Source organism: Zeus faber, assembly GCF_960531495.2.
Source record: "Zeus faber genome assembly, chromosome: 11".
Taxonomy (NCBI): Eukaryota; Metazoa; Chordata; class Actinopteri; order Zeiformes; family Zeidae; genus Zeus; species Zeus faber.
Window position 1 is genome coordinate 16,965,227 of NC_137205.1, and position 19,279 is coordinate 16,984,505.

At 46.6% G+C, this 19,279-nt stretch overlaps 1 long non-coding RNA gene across 1 annotated transcript in view; it reads left to right on the top strand.

Annotated features, from left to right (window-relative positions):
* The window catches only part of LOC307236525, a 64,728-nt gene extending 49,354 nt beyond the window's left edge, over positions 1-15,374 (top strand). The window contains exons 3-4 of the long non-coding RNA XR_013844378.1: positions 9,980-10,041; positions 14,477-15,374. This is a non-coding gene — a long non-coding RNA (uncharacterized lncRNA). The remainder of the gene's footprint in view (positions 1-9,979; positions 10,042-14,476) is intronic.
* The last annotated feature ends 3,905 nt before the right edge of the window (positions 15,375-19,279 follow it).

Below are 19,279 nucleotides of genomic sequence, written 5' to 3' on the forward strand. Positions count from 1 at the left end.
GAGGTAGTGGAGGGAGGGAGCAGTGACTTGTCTGTTTTTTTTGTTTTTTTTTTCTTTCTTTATTGCCGTTGCTAAGTGCAATTGAATTTGATGAGCAGGTGGTCTTTTTCAAAATCTCACAGTGGCTTTGGCTTCCAGCGCTGGCGTGTGGGGCTTTGAGTTGGAGTCAGTCATGTAGGCCTGGATTAGGGGAGCGCATGAGGAGAAGGAGGAGGTGGAGAAGGTCCAGGGAGAGCGCTGGTATGGGCCGACCCCCACGCCTCGCGGCCAGAACCACGCAGAGCGCACATTCAAAGGGTTATTCTGTAGCCGATGCCCTCTGCTGCGCCCCAGATGGCTTTTGGGACAAGGTTTAGAAGGGACGGGCTCCGCCGGGCTTTTGGCGAGTCCCCCCCCCCACACTCAGCAGGTAAAGCAATTCGTAAAGCCAGACCCGCCTGGGGAAGGCAAAATAGTTGTCACCTCGGCATTTTTCCACCTTGTATACGGGGGCGCTGGAGCGCAACTGAATAGCAGGATTAGCGCAAAGTGAAGCCTTGCATTTTCTAAGCATGTGATGATTCTTCACAGAGACACAAACCCATACATACACATGCACACTTAAGCAACACTGAAAATAAGACCTCTTAACAATTCCAACCCCCCAACTAGGAAAGCTAAGCGGAGCATTTCATCTGATGTCCCGTTGGGGACAAAAGATCCAGACAGGGACGGCTAAGCTTGGAGGGGTGGTGTTGTTGTGGCTGTTTTTCCAATGGGAGCGTCTCTTTGTCTCCAGTGTGCAAAATAATACTGAAATCTAGGATCAAACCCATTTCCAGATCTGATATCACCTTCTATTTCCTCGGTTTCCTCACATGCGGCTTATTTACCTTTCACTAAGTTGCGCTCACAGCCGGTCGTCATTTTTATCTCCGTCGAACATTCCATTGCGATGGTCTCCCTAGCTATGCTTCACCGAACGAGTCAGTATGTTGTCAGTCAAACTGGTGCTCTGCGCTGCTCTGACCCATACCATTTGCAGTCGAGACCCCAGATCCCGTCTTTACTGGGAGCAAGACGGTTCTCAAGCTGTAACTCCAAAAGGAATGAGGGCGTTACGGGGTTGGACCGCTACGTCCTCCCCTCTCTGGCCTTGTCCCCCTCCAGTGTTTGTCATGGAGGTTTCACAAGTGGCAGCCCCTGATTCGGACCCGTAAACAGTTCGGGGATTGGATCCAGACCCTGCCGGGTTCCTCTCTGCATCCCTTGGGCCTGTAACCACACAGACTGGGAATGTTAGTCATTTGTTTATTATTGACGATATTTGCCCGTTCCTAATCCCCAGATGGATTAGTCTTGATGTGGTCCTCATCCACCACCTTTTTCCACCAGCGCAGCCCCTGACATTTACTTTAGGGGCATTTGGAAGTTTTTTGTGTGTGTGTGTGTGTGTGTGTGTGTGTGTGTGTGTGTGTGTGTGTGTGTGTGTGTGTGTGTGTGTGTGTGTGTGTGTGTGTGTGTGTGTGTGTGTGTGTGTGTGTGTGTGTGTGTGTGTGAGAATCGCGGGGGGGGGGGTTCTTATGCATGTTTCTATCTGCCTTTTCCAAAGTGTGTTATTTTACATGTGTCAATTAAGTGTGTTTATAATCAAGGCAGCTTGACAGATATCCCCCTCTAACTCCGTCCTGTGTAACACTATGATCAGCGTGAATAGGAAAAGTCTGTGATTGTGACTAATATTTTTATCCATTTTTATTTTAGCCAGAGCATCTTCCTCTGCAGCGCCATGTGTGCGGCCGAAGGGGCCGCCTGCTTGGGAAACCTAGTGATTCAGGGGGTCGTGGAAGCCGTTTTTTGTAAAACGGAAAACTCTGGGATCCCCGTAAAAGAAACAAATGAAGCGAGAAACCACTTACCTTCCCCCATTGCTGGAAAACCCGAGACGTCATGAAAGAGCAGAGAGTGGTTGAAATGATGCTCATAGCCTCTTTAGCGTCATCTTTAAGGCTTCAATCCCGACCAGTGCATCAATGTTTAAAACTGTGCACAGGCTTGTTAGCGTCCCATTCCATTACCCTCACAACATAACCACATGCTTAAACATAGAGATACTAGCATACACACTTACAAATACACATATCTGAATGTACATGGTGTGAAAGTGATAGACGTAGCATACACCAATCAGCCACAACATTAAAACCCACCACTAATAACCACTAATATTGTGCAGCTCCCCATCCTGCTGCCAAAACAGCTCTGACCCATGGAGGCACGGACTCCACAAGACCTCTGAAGGTGTCCTGTGGTATCTGGCACCAAGACGTTAGCAGCAGATCCTTTAAGTCCTGGAAGTTGCGAGGTGGGGCCCCCATGGATCGGGCTTGTTGTTCCAGCACATCCCACAGATGCTCGATTGGATCGGACCCTAACCCCAGCCATCCACATGATGTAGAAGAAAACATGATTCATCAGACCAGGCACCTTCTTCCACTGCTTCTTGGTCCAGTTCTGACGCTCATGTGCCCATTGTAGGTGCTTTCAGCCGTGGAGAGGAGTCAGCGTGGACACTCTGACCTGTCTGCAGCTACGCAGCCCCATACGCAGCAAGCTGTGATGCACTGTGGGTTCTGACACCTTTCTATCATAGCAGCATTCATTTTTTTTAACAACTTGTGCTACAGCAGCTCTTCTGTGGGATCAGACAAGACAGGCTAGACTTCGCTCCCCACGCGCATCAATGAGCCCATGGGTGCCCATGCACAAATGACCCTGTCGCTGGTTCACCGGTTCACTGGTTGTCCTTCCTCGGACCACTTTTGGAAGGTACTAACCACTGCATACCGGGAACACTCCACAAGAGCTGTTGCTTTGGAGATGCTCTGACCCAGTCGTCTAACCAATCACAATTTGGTCCTTGTCAAAGTCGCTCAGATCCTTACTCTTGCCCATTTTTCCTGCTTCCAACACATCAACTTCAATAACTGACTGTTCACTTCCTGCCTGATACATCCCTCCCCTTGACAGGTGCCATCGGAACGAGAGGAGCAATTTTATTCACTTCACCTGTCAGTGGTTTTAATGTTTTGTCTGATCGGAATTTTGCTTTTTTGTGTGAGGATCATAAGGTTGAGATCGACGACTTATCGGTGTAGTTGGGAAAGAGCTGTCACATTGGAGCGGGTTGTAAACAGTTATTATTCACACAGATCAGAGTCAAAATCAGAATCTACGAGGAATTTGTTGTGGTGAGGATTGGTACAGTGCTTTACCGAAAATTATATAGGTATTATAATAGGTAAATTACAGATATACAAGGTATGAATTATTACTATGTAATTACTATATTATTAAAGTATCTCAAATGTTACTACAGTGTTATTACACCCCCCCCCCCCCCCAGACAGAACTAGGGAATATTTGACTCCGTCACCCACATCCTAGTTTGTCCTTTTAAGAAACAGAGGTTTTACTCGCCACACATGGACACTGTCCAGATGAATCACACTTTAGCTTCATGAGGTGCTGGTTAATTGGCAGCGATCGCTAAAGTGCAGATGCGCTCCACTGTGCATGTCTACCTCGGTGTCCCTCGCACTGTGTTCCCTTGTGCGAGTGTCCTTTAATTGGCTGCACAGTCACAGTCCTCTGCTTTAACCATTCCCCTGTGGTACCTGAATGTGCCCTGTTTTCCTCCTCAAACCTCAGGGGGCAATACCTGCGTTCAGCCCTTTGAGCCAGGCTTTTCCCCAAAGAACACATGGGGTTGGTCATTTTGATCGATGTTTGAACATACATTCCTTCATCTCTGCCATTCTGTACTTCTGCTTCTTACTTTGATTTGACCTTTGAAGGTCATTCAGTCATCCGTTTTATTTATTTATTTATTTTTGTCAGCGGAACTCCACAGGGCTCCTGAAAAGTGAAATCTGTTTGGTTTCATATCCCTTACCTTGCCTGTGTTTGTCTGAGTGTCTGCCAGACTGGGAGCCAGGCCCTTCTGTCAGCGAGGGGATGTGCCGGCCGCCGCGGCCCCAACAAAGGCCTCAAAGGCTGGACAGGTTCCTTACATAGCCCCCTCTGATAGATCTGGCCCATGGCTTCTCCCCTGCATCCCCTTCCAACTGGGCTGTCTCAGCAGTATTTCTGAAAACTCTAAGAGCGCTGTGATCCCACCATGGGGTGTATGGATGTGGCTCCTCCTGCAGTACTTCTAATCCCCTTCCCTTTTAACCACAATGGGAAACATGTGCTTACTCCGAGCCGGGTACAGGCCCACCATGGGAGAGGCTGTTTACCTTCACATTTCACAGCTCTTATGACCACTCCCGCTCACTACTGTAGCTCTCTGAAATCGGAGCAGAGGATGGGGGATCATTTTGTGACAGTCATGTGGTAAAATTACGAGTTGCCACTGTTTGCTGCTAATTGGAATTCACCTCATAAACACCCAGAAGATTTTGTTTTACTTTCCACATTATCGACACCCTAGGACCTGGTTAGCGCTGTGCGTTTTGCCTTAACAAGCATTTTGACGTAACTTTATAATCCCCCATTTTCGTTTCCACGCCCCGATGAATTATAGATCACTATTTGGCTCCAGAAATTGCATTTCTCTGTTAAGGCACAAAAAAAATGACGGGTTAGGCTTGTCAAAACCCTCTCCCAAATCACCCTAATCCACCATGTCGGTTTGTTCCAGATGTGGGTAATTTAATCCGTGTCTCAAGATTTGGCCATCCCCCCACCATGTAAACCCAAAAGGTCCAAGCCCATCGTACCTGTTTCTGAATTCCTTGATAAGCCGGTCGTGTTAGCCGAGGCCAGGTGGTGCGAGGCAGAGTTGCAGTAGAATGTTATAAAACAGGAACTCGTGGCGGCATGCCAGCCCAGAGGACAGGAAATGCACTCCAGATGAAGACACTAGATAGTTGGCCACTTTCATTGCTATGTGTGTGCTGTGAAGTTTGCTATGAGAACGACGGGACCATATTCCACTCCCATTCATAGTGGAGCAACAGAGCAATTGGTGAATGGTCATTTGTTTTTGGGAAGACAATCATGTACTGTTTGACAATGCATGCTGTCCCATGGTAAAATATTCAGTCTTTCCATCCAAACTATGACCAAATATGACCAAATGCAGAGTTGTTGAGGCTGGAGTTAAGTTTTCGAGGCTCAGTCTCTGGTGACCTTTCCTGCAGTGACTGTCCTTCACAAGCCTGGTATGTGATCCCATGGATGAGTGAGGGCTTCTGCCGGCGGCGGTAGCCAAACCCTCACCCACCCACACCCAATACCCGCTGTTTCCCTGTCCTGTCCTTTCCTGTCCTGTTATCTGAGCATCCATTGCAGTATAACCTGGGCTGTTGAATCATCCAACGTAACTAGACTACACCCACCCACCCCCACCTTTCATGTTCTCAGACGGTTCTGGGGCTGGTGAAGATAGGATAACCCGCTGAATTAACTTATGTGGAGCTAACAACTATTCCACCCTGCCTTTTTTCCCCCTTCGCATTCTTATCCTCACAATTCACCTTAATACTATACACCCCAAATACAAAGCACAATGGAGAACTGGTTGACTGTCTTGATTTCTAGAGGAATCAATTGTGTTATCCTCGCAAAGCTGTAAAGCCAAAATGCGATTTTGGGTGCCTGATGTTATCTGCGCGAGTTGCTTGGCCTGTCAATTTGGCCAAGGGGACGTGGAGTTCCGTGGCGTTCCATTTGCCCTGTTGATTAGCGGCGGTGGAGCCTAATGCTGTGGACGCTGTAGGGGAAGGAGACTTGTACCTCCTCCAACCACCTGGCTTCCATTAGGGCGGTCCGGTCCACCAGCAGCCGAGCAGCCAGCTCCTCTCGGATTCTGTCTCAATTAGAAAGACTGCGAAGAGGGGGGAGAAAAGGAGCTGGTATGAACAATTGCACGAGTAGAATGTTTAGAACCTTACAAGCAAGCAAAGTCGTATGCTTTCTCTCAATCACTACAAGAGACAAACTAACCTGGTACCTTACCTCATGCATCCCTCACTCCAACCCTGAATTCCCACCCTAAAAAGAAAGACCAAATACCTCTTTGGCCCCGACTAATTTCATGCTCGGCAAAGGGGTGGTATGGTTTTTCCTGCCGAAATACATGATGACTTAACCTGAACAGGGCTCGCTCAGATCTATCGTTTCGCCGACCGCACTGTAAACATGTTTCCACATGAGCACATTCTGCCGCAGAGCTGCCGAGCAAAGCAGCAAGAAGCTACCGCTACCACACAACCTTATCACGGCTTTTAGACATTCCCCCTTCCATGTTGTTTTTTTTTTGTTTTTTTTTCTGGGTTTTTTTTTTTTACGCCTGACAGAGAAACCAGGTGTCGTCTCGGTCCCCGAACCTTAATATACTGTATTTTATTTTGGGTGCCGGAGGGAAAATAACTGACATCCATGTTGTGACCCAGTATTACTTCTTGGCTCAGCTGATGCTCGCTAGTTTGCTTATCTAAAAAAGGACGAGGTTGGTGGAGGCAAAATGTGATTAGGGTGTGTGTGTGTGTGTGTGTGTGTGTGTGTGTGTGTGTGTGTGTGTGTGTGTGTGTGTGTGTGTGTGTGTGTGTGTGTGTGTTCGTGTGTGTGTGTGTGTGTGTGTTCGTGTGTGTGTTCGTGTGTGTGTGCGTGCCCAGCACTCCAACTCCCACTATGTGTGGACTTGAAGACCTCAGCTCAGAGATGTAATCTGATTTGCAGCGAGGAATGGGTCGTTTCACATGACTGGTTTAAGGCAGCGCTGGCGCAAGGTCGTGCCAGTGTCCCCGTGTGTGTGTGTGTGTGTGTGTGTGTGTGTGTGTGTGTGTGTGTGTGTGTGTGTGTGTGTGTGTGTGTGTGTGTGTGTGTGTGTGTGTGTGTGTGTGTGTGTGTGTGTGCAGAAAAAACCCTGGTTTCGGTGTTGCACTCAAGAAATATGAGTATTTGTTAGTGTGTTCCACCGCTAAACGGGAGAAAATATTAGTGTTGGTGAAGGTGTTAGTATTATTCACTCGATGTTGTTGTTTGGTTTGCTTTTGTTTTGGTTTTTAACTGATTTTTTCGGGAGGCGTCACATGAAAGCAGAGGGGAGGCTCTAATTAGCGGCCGATTACACATCTGGAAAAACGCAAAGCCCAGGCACAGGTTTTTTGTTTTCCTCCTTGTGTTTACACGTCTCCCCTCCTCTATAATCAGCGCTTTATTTTGAACTAATAGACCATCAGAAATTATATCGAATAATTGAAATCATCCTTTTAAGCTGCGGCGAGGAATCAAATGCCCCTGAAAGCTCCACCTCCAGGCATTACTCGGATATGTTTATGTTTTGGTTGTTTGTTTGTTTTTTGTTTGTTGTTGTGTTTTTAGTTTGTTTTCGTCATGGATGCCATCCATCATGGGATTTCCATTGGAGAGAGCCCTTAGTCGTAGCCACTAAGTAAGTGTGTGTGTGTGTGTGTGTGTGTGTGTGTGTGTGTGTGTGTGTGTGTGTGTGTGTGTGTGTGTGTGTGTGTGGTGGATGGAATCTGTTTGTTTTACTGCATCTGTGTGTCATCTGGCCCCGTGGACCAAAAACAGCTTTTCCGTCGGGAGGATGATCAGCCGTGGTCTCTGCTTACAGCATCCCAGAAGACCAGGTTCCTTTGCAGCCATGGAATTTTAAGCACTGGTAGCACTTTTTTAACCACTACTACATGTTAAAATATCTTTAGCTATTTTAACATGTATTCTGTTTTTTGGAGGGGATTGTGACCAAAAAGTGGGTGTTTTGTGTTATATTGTCAACTTCCTATAATAATACACATTCTCCAAATCAGAGAAATAACTGAAAATAATTTAGCAATCATCGCTTTTTTATTTTCTAGGCATAAAGAACCATGGCCTCAAAGTTACAAAATGAAAGATACAGAATGCAAATACTTTGCTCAGGTACCAGTATTAACTCTATGAAATTAACTTTTAATTCAGCACACAATATGCTAATAATATCAGTGCTACACGACGATGGCAATGTAGGCTCTGTCTTCTCAGTGCAACAAGTTTAAGCAGTCCATTTATTTGGCCATTTAATGAGGAAAGGTTTCAGCTTTTTTTGCAAAATTGTAAGCGCTGGAAAATATTGTACAGATTTGTATTAATAATTGCGCAAAATTGCAATTTCCTGGAGGGATTGGTGATACTAACAAAATTATGACACATAATCCATTTGATTGCTTTAGAGACGTTTGTCATGCTTCTATGCATCAGTCATATTTTATTTATTATAAAATATAAATATGATCATAATTGAATTCAAATTCTTTTGGTTTATAGTTGACAGGTGATCTTGTATTGATGCATTGGACGGATTACAGTATCAAAGTATTTTTTTTTTTCTACAAGAATGCCTTTCGATTGTTTCCACATCTATATGTTATTGCTTTGGTGTGTGTGTGTGTGTGTGTGTGTGTGTGTGTGTGTGTGTGTGTGTGTGTGTGTGTGTGTGTGTGTGTGTGTGTGTGTGTCCGTCCGGAGTGCTCATAAGCTGGAGGAGGACACGGCGTTCAGGAAGCCGTGATCCCGGCGGGGATGCCGGCAGGGGCAGCTTTTCATAAGGTCCTAATCTCCCCACGCAGAGGGACGTCCAATGCAGCGGGAGCCCCCACCTCCTAACTAATCAAGACCCCATCAGAACCTCCGCTCAGTTCCAAGCATGACCTCATCTGGAGGCTTAGCTAGCCACATCAAGCTAGGGCCTGCTGGCGGACATGATAACTCACTTACCTCAGGACGGGATGGTAGTCTAACCAAAGAAGGGGAAGAAAAAAGGGAAATGGTAGAAGGGCTTTCACAGAAATGATACAAAGCAGGAAAAACTACCTATAGTAACAAGATATTTTACTATAAGGCGAGAGGAAAATCGTCCTCAGAAAACTCTTGGCAAGTAATATGCCGATGTTCGTCAGTTTCTTTCCCTCTCTTTCCTGTCCTATTTTTCTGGAGCTGAAACAGAGGAGGTTCTTCGGTCTAAGCTCCGCGTCACTTGGAAACAGTGCTTTGTCGCAGGGCAGCGGGTCTGGGACTGGGAAACCCAGGACCAGAGCACACCTATTATTTGTTGCGAAGGTCGGGCAAAGGGGGGAACGCGGGCCATCGTTGGTCCAGAAACCACAGCTGGTCTTGACGAGAACCTTGTCTTTTTTGATGGAAATATTCTTGGTACCTTGCCCAGTGCCTGCCCCGATCGGCTAAACTAATAAAGTGAGAGAACTTAAATTATTGCCAAGTGGTCGAATGGAAAAAGCAACTTGGAGAGATGGTATTGCGCTTGAATGAGCAGGTAGTGTCGCATTGGAGTCTTTAAATTCATAATACGAGATGTTCCCTTTTGATATACTGGAGGAATTCTTCTCCAGGGTCACAAAATGATACAGTAAAGTACAAATGCTGTTGTAAAGCTATCTCTCTGGAAAGGAAAAATTCTGGGAAAACTAGATGCACGACTTCTTTTCCAGTTGTTTTGTCATACTTGGAGACATTTTAGCTTTGGCGTACATGGAAGTTGAAGGGGATTGGAAGGCTCAGTCAAATTAAAGGACTCTACTAGCGTAAAATTGAGTTTTAGCCGTTTTGCCATTACCCCTGACTAGTTTCCTGTTGATTGCTCAGAATTCAGGTTTTGGAAAATTAGAACAATATGATAAGAAACCTACCTTAAAGGGATCCTGGTCCTGTTTGTGGTAGCACGTATTTTTTGCAAAGGTACTTAATTTTGCCATATTTTGCAATTTGTTTGAAGCAATGGCTCTCCCCCCCCTTTCAAATTGACTTGAGGTTGTTTTCTCATCATATTGTTGGAATTTTCCAAAGAAAAATGGCTACAACTGAATTCTTTAACACCGATATGGTCCTTCAAGCTTGATTCCTTGGATGTTTGGTCCATATTTAATTTGTTAGCTTGAAGCTAATTTGCTTTCCCGCCTTTAATGTCTTTCAGGTAAATCCAGGGTGAGTCTGGGGAGGCGCAGTGCTGGAACACCTCTGAAGAGCTCCAAAAAGGTAACCAATGAGTCAGTTTTCCACTTAATCCTTGACTCTTTGGAACATATGATCCCACGGCGCCATCCGACACCTACAATGACAGTCGTTAAAAGTATAAACAACCGACCTACCGTATGGAGAGTTTTGCTAATCGAGCAGAGTGGCGGTAGTAGCTCAACAAGCAGTCGGGACCTGGTCAAGAGGGCTGCGTGGCTGTTGGTCGGGGGGGTCGGCATGGTTGGCGGCGCGGTTGCCCGTGATCTCACCGTTGTTGTGGAGGTTTTTTTTCCACCTGAAACTCGAGTCATGACAGCGCGGTGAGGAATGCAGTGGCAAGATATCACTTCAAACACTGGCCTCTCTGCAAGGCGGGAGATCTGCTGCATGGATTGAATGTAGACTTTGATGGCCCACCCTCAGAGCCAGAGCCAGAGCCGTCGGTCTTCAAAAGGGACCCGTTGACGGTTATGAGCTTGGGAAGGGTCCGGGTGGGGTGGGCCGGTGGGGTGTGCATCGGTGGGAATGAGTGAACAAGTGGGAACGCGAGTGCATGCGTGTTGGTCCTCATGAGGAAGCCAGTGTTTGACCTCCCAACATCAATGGTCTATCTCTAAAGATTTCAGGCCCAGGCGTTATCTAGGCGTTTTCCCGCTGCCGTGATCCCAACTGTGGGGAGGTGGATGAGGTTGGGAGATGGGGGTGGGGGTAAGGTGGCGGTCTGCCAGCAGACAGGTAGGCTGCTGATCAGAGGGGGAGATAGGGGGGATGGTGGGGGGGTCTGCAGCTCGGCTGCAGGCTCAGGCAGAAGGCAGCATGGGGCAGGTTGGAACCTGATTCCAGGAGGCTGATGCTGCAATATCGGGCTTTCTTTGTCTAAAAGGGGTGGAGACATGGGGTGAGGGCGGGGGGATAAGAGACTTTTTCATCATTATGTCTCTAAATATAGTCTATGAATGAATAACTTCACAAAATAAAATAAATAGGTAAATACATATAATTTAAAAATATATATTTTGCTGCAGACTCCCTGAAATGCTTCCTTCCTTCCTTCCTTCCTTCCTTCCTTCCTTCCTTCCTTCCTTCCTTCCTGCCTTCCGTGGCGGGCCCCAAGGGGGGCGTGGACCCAAGTTTGGGAACCCCTGCTCTATAATATGATAAAAGTAAATAGTATGCTTTTGAATATTTAGAAAAAATTCTAAGACAGTTGCCTAATAGGTCAGTCATGTCAGTTTTGAAAGTACAGTATGAAAGATTGTTATTCCGCCTCAGTCTGTTGCTTTGAGTCCTAAATATGAATTTTAAGGCATAAAGTGAGTGTGGCTGGCTCCAAAATAATAATAAGGAGAAGATTTGTAACACTCCCCCCCCCCCCCCCCCCCCCCCCCCCCAGGGGGAAATACAGGTTAGTTGCTGTTGTTGTGAACATTTGGGGACCAAAAAAGGTTGGAGGGTGGAGTCAGGACAGTGTGTGAGGTTTCAGAGAAGCTCAGTAAGGAGGAGGAGGAGGAGGAGGAGGAGGAGGAAGAAGCTGGTGGAACGTGACTCCGGGCAGGTGAGCGCAGACAGATGGACGGATGAGATGAGACTCGCTGATGGATGACTCCCTGTCGTCTGACACGCCGCTCCCTTCCTTCCTCCCTCCCTTCTTGCTTCCTCCCGTAGGGCTTCGCTGCAGACGGGCCAGTCCCACCAGCTCAGCTCGCTGCCATGGCAACACCTCTGGGTTTGGCTGGGGAAACACCATGTCATACATGTGGGTCATTCCTGTTGCTTGGAAAGTGTGTGTGTGTGTGTGTGTGTGTGTGTGTGTGTGTGTGTGTGTGTGTGTGTGTGTGTGTGTGTGTGTGTGTGTGTGTGTGTGTGTGTGTGTGTGTGTGTGTGTGTGTGTGTGTGTGTGTGTGCTTCAGGGCTGTAGGTAGGTACATTAGGTAGATAGGTAGGTACATTAGGTATATAGGTAGGTACATTAGGTATATAGGTAGGTACATTAGGTATATAGGTAGGTACATTAGGTATATAGGTAGGTACATTAGGTAGATAGGTAGGTACATTAGGTATATAGGTAGGTACATTAGGTAGATAGGTAGGTACATTAGGTATATAGGTAGGTACATTAGGTAGATAGGTAGGTACATTAGGTATATAGGTAGGTACATTAGGTATATAGGTAGGTACATTAGGTATATAGGTAGGTACATTAGGTATATAGGTAGGTACATTAGGTAGATAGGTAGATACATTAGGTAGATAGGTAGGTACATTAGGTAGATAGGTAGATACATTAGGTAGATAGGTAGATACATTAGGTAGATAGGTAGGTACATTAGGTAGATAGGTAGGTACATTAGGTATATAGGTAGGTACATTAGGTATATAGGTAGGTACATTAGGTAGATAGGTAGATACATTAGGTAGATAGGTAGATACATTAGGTAGATAGGTAGGTACATTAGGTAGATAGGTAGGTACATTAGGTATATAGGTAGGTACATTAGGTATATAGGTAGGTACATTAGGTATATAGGTAGGTACATTAGGTATATAGGTAGGTACATTAGGTATATAGGTAGGTACATTAGGTAGATAGGTAGATACATTAGGTAGATAGGTAGATACATTAGGTAGATAGGTAGATACATTAGGTAGATAGGTAGGTACATTAGGTAGATAGGTAGGTACATTAGGTATATAGGTAGGTACATTAGGTATATAGGTAGGTACATTAGGTATATAGGTAGGTACATTAGGTATATAGGTAGGTACATTAGGTAGATAGGTAGATACATTAGGTAGATAGGTAGATACATTAGGTAGATAGGTAGGTACATTAGGTAGATAGGTAGGTACATTAGGTATATAGGTAGGTACATTAGGTCGATAGGTAGGTACATTAGGTGTATAGGTAGGTACATTAGGTCGATAGGTAGGTACATTAGGTAGGTAGGTAGATACATTTGGTAGGTAGCTAGGTATGTTAGGTAGATAGGTAGGTACATTAGGTAGGTAGGTAGATACATTTGGTAGGTAGCTAGGTATGTTAGGTAGATAGGTAGGTACATTAGGTAGGTAGGTAGATACATTTGGTAGGTAGCTAGGTATGTTAGGTAGATAGGTAGGTACATTAGGTAGGTAGGTAGATACATTTGGTAGGTAGCTAGGTATGTTAGGTAGATAGGTAGGTACATTAGGTAGGTAGGTAGGTAGGTAGGTAGATACACTCAGTAGATAGGTATGTATATATGTATAGGTATATGAAAATGTATATGAAAATTAAGTATGCCATATATAGATAGATAGATAGATAGATATCTACAGTATATATACACAATCTGTAAACATACTATGTAGATGTATGATGTGATGCTATTATTCTATTTGTGAGTTGGAGGAAAATCAAACGTCTACAACACTTTCATCCCGGAATGATATATATTATTATTATTATATATTGTTGTTTTGGAAATAGGATGATTTCCCCCTCTCTGTTGTACTGTATATATGCCCTCGACAGCGGCGGTTCTCCACCCTTTGAATGCTCCTTTCTTTAATCATTTCAGTCAGACGTTCAACGTGTTTGATCTAACTTTTTGTCTTTGTTTTTTGTTATTTTTCCTTCCTTCTCTGAATGCCAGCCAACTATTTGTGTTTTCTCGCTGGAACAGCGTAGCTCAGAGGGAACGGAGAGCCATGTTCTGGTACTGGTTTGGTATCGTAGCGTGGCTCCCAGGGCTGGTGGTTCTACATCCTTGATGTAATGTGATAATTGTGTGCGGCAAACGGGGTCCCGGACGGTTCATCTGCAAACCTTTTTGACCTCATTTTGGAGTTTCTCAAGCAGCCGCCGTATGGAAAAGCTCTGCCCAGGCGGTCGGCTTGGTTAATAACTTGATTAGTTTAGCCTGTTAAAGGGATTTGGGGTTTGGATTTGAGATGATTTGAAAATGTTTTTGAGAAAAAAAATTGTGGTTTGGTTTTTCAAATATCAGTCCTTGCTTTATAGATACATATATTCGGATAAATTAACTACAAGGCATATGTCGACCATAAGGGAAAAACACTTATTTTCGATCATCGGGAGTCGACACGTAATTGGCGTTAGAATCTTTTCAATTTATTCGGCATTGAGAGAACAGCTTCAGCCAACTGCCGCCCAAATGGGGCAATCGTGACCGCGTTCCCCAACGCCTAGCAGTGCCATCAACTGAAAAGATTTAGAAGATTTCGATTTAAATTAACCTCAGAAGATTTAATTTGGTGCCACGGCCTCGGAATTGCGCAACCGCAACATAGATGGGGCAGTCGTAACTGCCCCGTTGGCTGTTGGCCAAAGCTATTCTCTCAATACTGGATCAATTTAACGGATACTGGTGCTAATCACTGTATACTGTTATTGAGGTTCAAGTTGTGCCTGAGCTGAGTCACTCATTAGTTAACTTTGTTTTTGGGGTTTCAGGGAGTGGACGAAGCCAGAGTCCCAGAGCTTGGATCTCGGATCAGCAGATGTCCGTCCAGTCCTGGCAGGACTTCTGACGCCGCCGGCTCAGTCCCTAGAAAACCTCAGCATCTGAAGCCAACAGCTCCAACAGCCCCAGTAGGATGGGACTCAAAGAAGCCGCCGGACCGTAGTGGGGTGCGCTCCCCTACATGGAAATGCAACAAGTCTTCAAAAGGTGCATTCTGGGAAATCAACTTTGGGTGCGTCAAGATTAGCCAACGGTTTTAAATGTCACTTTAATGGGTTTTTGGCCGTTTATAGAAAACAAGCTTGGTAGCATCCACATCAATTCCAGTTCATTTGCTTGAAATAATTCAATGTCAGATTTGGATGATTAGCCCTGCCAAGGTAGCTTATGAATGTTTGATTTATTGCTCCATAACTATATGAACATCAGTGCTACATCAGCGTGTCTAGAGTGAGCAGAATTGACGGCAGGATAGGATTTTATCCAAACTGCAGCCTGTTTGTTCTGTCATGCCACCTTCTAAATCCATCAGACCGAGAAGTGACACAGTGATTGAAATGGAGCATTTATTTGAGGTCTTCTTTGACAGTCTGTGGTTATGTCGGTTGTCATCGTTGCTGTCATTCGGGGTCGTTCAATTCAATCTGCTAAACGACAAAACCTCTCCGATCACACTGTCATTGGCACTGTCTGCAGCCGCCGAGACAATGAACAATTGCAAATCAAATGATCTGAATGGTTGTTTTCATGTACCTTTTTATTGAGAGAATGGAGCAGGAATACAACAGTTCAATTTTGAAATTCACAATTCACAACATACAAAGGGAACAAACCAGAATGTACGAAAGTACAGAACCTTAAAAACTGGAATAAACTGTGCTGTCCAATATACATACATCTTTGTCAATGTTAAAAATAATAAATAAATACAATAAAGCATTGGTGTGAATTGTGGTATTTAAAGTAATAATCTTCAACATATTGATTGTATTGGTATTGATCGTGAATCAGTTTTTAAAATAGTGTGAATTTCGATGTGGATTTGCGCTTCATATTTAAATTTCCGAGGCGAGATGACGGCATGGCTTCATGGAAAAACAAACATTATTTATGTCTGGCCAGCTCTAACGGGGAAGTGCTAAATGTCAGAGTCTGGGTCAGCGCAGGAAGAACTTGGCCACAAACATCCCCAGACCTTCACCTTTCTGTTGAAAAACAAAAACAAAAAAAAACATTCCGTCAAACATCACTCCGTCCACGCAAAAATATATTTTTGGTGCCTAGTTAAAAAAAAAAATAAATGAATAAAAGCTGCTTCCTATTCCTTCACCAAATAGGTCAAGCTTTGTCAGAATTTTTCAAATTCCACGCTGACTTCCCATTCAACTGTCTTTCACTGTCGCTCTCCACTGGTCCTCCGCAGGGTCTAGAGGACTCGGGTCCCTTAGGAGGGGGTTGGCATGGGGGTCTGAGTGATGAGCTTCGGGGGGGTACTGGATCGGAGGTGGTGGTGGTGGTGGTGGCAGGGGTGGCAATTATTCCTGGAGGGGTTCCTCATTGTGGCCTTTCTCTCGGGGAATAAAACAAAGAGGACAAGGCCAGACTCCATCGCACTCCGCTCTAAGCCCCTTTTCTTCGGGCGCCTGACAACTTTCTGACAACTTCTTCAAAAAGCGTTTCGAGGGATCATATTAGGGGTTGAATTTGCGGGGGATGCGAGGTCATCGCCTTCTGAAGGGGGGAGGCGGGAAGGGGGGAGGCGGGGGGGCTTTTGCTGGTTTTTGTGACATCTTTATGGCCCTGCCTACGGTCAACAACATTAGCATGTCCACAATGCACTCCTACCCTGCTTGCCTACACCCCCTTACGCCCCCACCGCCCCTCCACCCTCACGCTATTTCTCACTCACACACACACACACACACACACACACACACCCACACACACCCACACACCAACACACAACAACTCGGGAGGGGGGGGGGAAATGACCTCTCCGCAGCTCTCAATTCACCGCGCTTCTATAGCCTTGAATGGAGCTGTGCAACAAAAGGTGACATAATTTTCTCAGGGTTTGATTGGCCCCCCTCTCCATGCCACGGGATGACATCATGCAACCAACCCCGCACGCACACACGCGCACACACACACACACACACACACACACACACACACACACACACACACACACACACACACACACACACACACACACACACACACACACACACACACACACACACACTCCCCCTCACCCACCCCCCCCCCCCCCCCCCAACCCTCTTGGATGCGGTGTTGCCCCGGGCAACAGAACCTAGACCCGGGGCCGGAGGAAGGGCTGGACTTGGCAGCGTATGGGCGCTTGGCGGGTCGTAATGAGCTCGGAGCTCAGCGTTGTTCTTGTGTTTGTGGTAAACAATCTTAGAAAATGATAGGGGGGGGTGGAGATGTGAGATGAAGGGGGTGGGCGAGGCACAGCGACTTCATCACGCCGGCGGCTTCCACTTCCAAACCGCCTCGTCCTTATGCATGTTCTGTGGTGAGAGGGGGGAAAAAAAAAACAGTTGTCAGAACCCCCCCCCCCCCCCCCCCCCCGCCAAAAAAAATTGTTTCTTTTAAAGTTTGGAGACATTCATGGGCAACGTGACGAAGGAGCCGGTGTGCCGGTCGCGCTTGTGATTCTCACTTTCTCTTTGGGTGAAGCAGATATGAGGCTCTGTGTGTGTGTGTGTGTGTGTGTGTGTGTGTGTGTGTGTGTGGAACTTCAATTTCTCGAAATGTACTCTTTGAGGGAAACAACGTATTTCCTCTTGACCTTTCTCCAGCCCTTCGACATTATTCGATAGCAATCAGGGGACTGAGTCGGCAATCACTATGTCCAATGTTCAGTGGAACAGTGGAAGTTTTGAGATTCTCCGTACAGTTCTTGGGACTTTCGATGTCTGTTGTTACAGTAAAATCCATGAAGCCCTTAATTACATTTTTATTTCCAGTTGAAATGGAAAGTGGAAAAAGCCGCAATGTCTATGTAAATAGCGAGTTTTCCTGTTTACCAAAAGCTTTCATTCGCGTGTGTTTGTGTGTGTCGACCGTTTGAGCGAGGGCTGTATTTTGGGGTGTTCCTCCACTGGCTCATGACGTCAAAAAAGAAAAACACTCCGGGTTCTCCCTGAACATCTCCCCTGGCCAAAAGAGTCGCTTACTGGCTCGCTCGGCTTCGCCGGGCTCCAACGATACAACCTCCGACCCCGACTAATACACGGCGCTTTTTTTTTTTTTTTTTTTTGGTGCTGGTCCTCGTCCAGGACCATTACAGACACGTACGTTTGAGCATCACACGCAGACAAATGGCCGTTTCCCCCTCGGAATACTCGTTAATGAGGATAATTGGAAGTGAGGTTGACGCGCGGCCCCGGGCCAAACCTCGCCGGTTCCAAACACTTCAGCACCGCACAGACGACTCTAGCCGCACTCCAAACCATTTCCTCAAATTGGAGCTGCAATCCTAAGGAAAAATGACACAATTACCACTTGGTCTTGGAACAACGCCGCGCTTCAAGTGCTACATTAAATAGTGTGTAAAAAGAGGCAGTATGTGACGCAGGACGGGCGACGAGATTCCAAACAAACAAGGGGTCGGGGAGAAAGGCCTTCTCCCTTGTGCCTGAAGCGACTATAAACGTTTAAAGTCCCGGTCTTTAGTCCGTCGTGGACCCGGAGGGGGCCGACAGGAGTCGTTCCCAAGCCGACAGAGCCCCCTGTCCTCAGGATGCCTGTGTCTGAACATCCTCCTCCGCTCATATCCATCCATCCTTCCCTCCGGCTCGGGGTGTGTGTTGCGCGGGACCTCAATCTTCCTGGACCGGCGGAGCGTCATCGGCCCTCGCTCGGTCCCGCCAGCTCGGATGAGCGCTGACGGCGCTATCCGATACGTTCTGGCAGGGGCGAGGGACGAGTGGGCGTACTGGGAGAGCGACGCTGGCCCGCTCGGCCGTGACTCTCGCCCGGAGAGACGGTGGGAATCGGCGCCTTTTTTCGCTCGCTTTTTCGCCGTTTTCCACAGATGCGCTCCAAACTGTTTTCCAAGAGGACCTTTTCTGTCTGTCTGTCTCGCTCTCGCGCGCTCTCTCTCTCTCTCTCTCTCTCTCTCTCTCTCTCTCTCTCTCTCTCTCTCTCTCTCTCTCTCTCTCTCTCTCATGTGCGTGTGCGTCGGATTTATCTCTGGGGGAAAATAGATCCTCGAGGTAATCAATAGATTCCCCGGATCATTCGAGTTCACAAGAGAAAATAACTGATTGTATTCTAATGGAAATGCTAATATTTGATCCGCAAGACAAGACGAGACAATATCTCAGCGGCTATAGACATGGACCTGACTAACCACATTGCCAGGTGCCTCCTAAATCCGCTCTTGTCGACAGCTATGACAACTTTTTGAGGTCGGCAGCGATGAGGCCATCGGAACGTGAGCGTGCGTGCGTACGTACTGTACGCTTTTTAAACACTTCCGACCTCCCCCCTCACCCGCTCTCTCCGTGTCTCTCTGCTTCTCTTGTCTCTCCCTCCCTTAATCCTCTTTTGAGAAATGGAAAGGGGGAGACGAGGGAGTTGGAATGGGAGGCGGAGGACGAGGTTGAGTAGGGGCGTAGGAGGGGGACGGGAGGGGCGGGGGGGGGGGGGGGTGGGGGGGGCAACTAAACAGGCCAAAGGCTCCGCTGACATCCATGGGAATCTGCAGATTCCATTCAGCGGTAATTATCAGCATCAATACGGAGAGGCAGCGGCAGGCGAGG